Consider the following 411-nt stretch of genomic DNA (forward strand, 5'->3'; position numbering starts at 1 on the left):
GGGGGCTGCCGCGGAGCGGGAGCTGAAACTCACAGAGCGGGACATGGCTGCTCCGAGGACGTTTTTCGGATCTCCCACCCTTCCAAAGCTCGGGGGAGCTGCGCTGGAGATCAGGGGAGTGAGCGAGTTCTCCCGACCGCTTCTCCTTTTATCCGTTAGAAAAGCTGGGCTTGGCCCAAGGGCACAAGAGGGATCGTTTTACTGCCTGGAGAGCTGGGTGTGCCTGGCTGCCGGCCCACCCTCCCTCACCCTGCTCAGTGCAGGAGGGGAAGGGCCGGGGAAGGGCCACGACACACCTGGCGCCGTGTCCCCGCTCAGACCTGGCTTTGTTCTGCACCTGCCTCTGCGCGGCCACAGGACACGGGACCGGGGCTCCCCTGGGCAGAGTGACACCAGGACGGGTCCGATCCT

At 65.5% G+C, this 411-nt stretch overlaps 1 protein-coding gene across 1 annotated transcript in view; it reads right to left on the minus strand.

Moving 5' to 3' along the window:
* The window catches only part of LOC104469030 (keratin, type II cytoskeletal cochleal-like), a 13,569-nt gene that overhangs the window by 9,650 nt on the left and 3,508 nt on the right, over positions 1-411 (minus strand). The gene's annotated exons all lie outside the window — the stretch shown is intronic.

The sequence above is a fragment of the Pterocles gutturalis genome, unplaced genomic scaffold, assembly GCF_000699245.1.
Source record: "Pterocles gutturalis isolate BGI_N339 unplaced genomic scaffold, ASM69924v1 scaffold24730, whole genome shotgun sequence".
In the NCBI taxonomy this organism is placed as follows: domain Eukaryota; kingdom Metazoa; phylum Chordata; class Aves; order Pterocliformes; family Pteroclidae; genus Pterocles; species Pterocles gutturalis.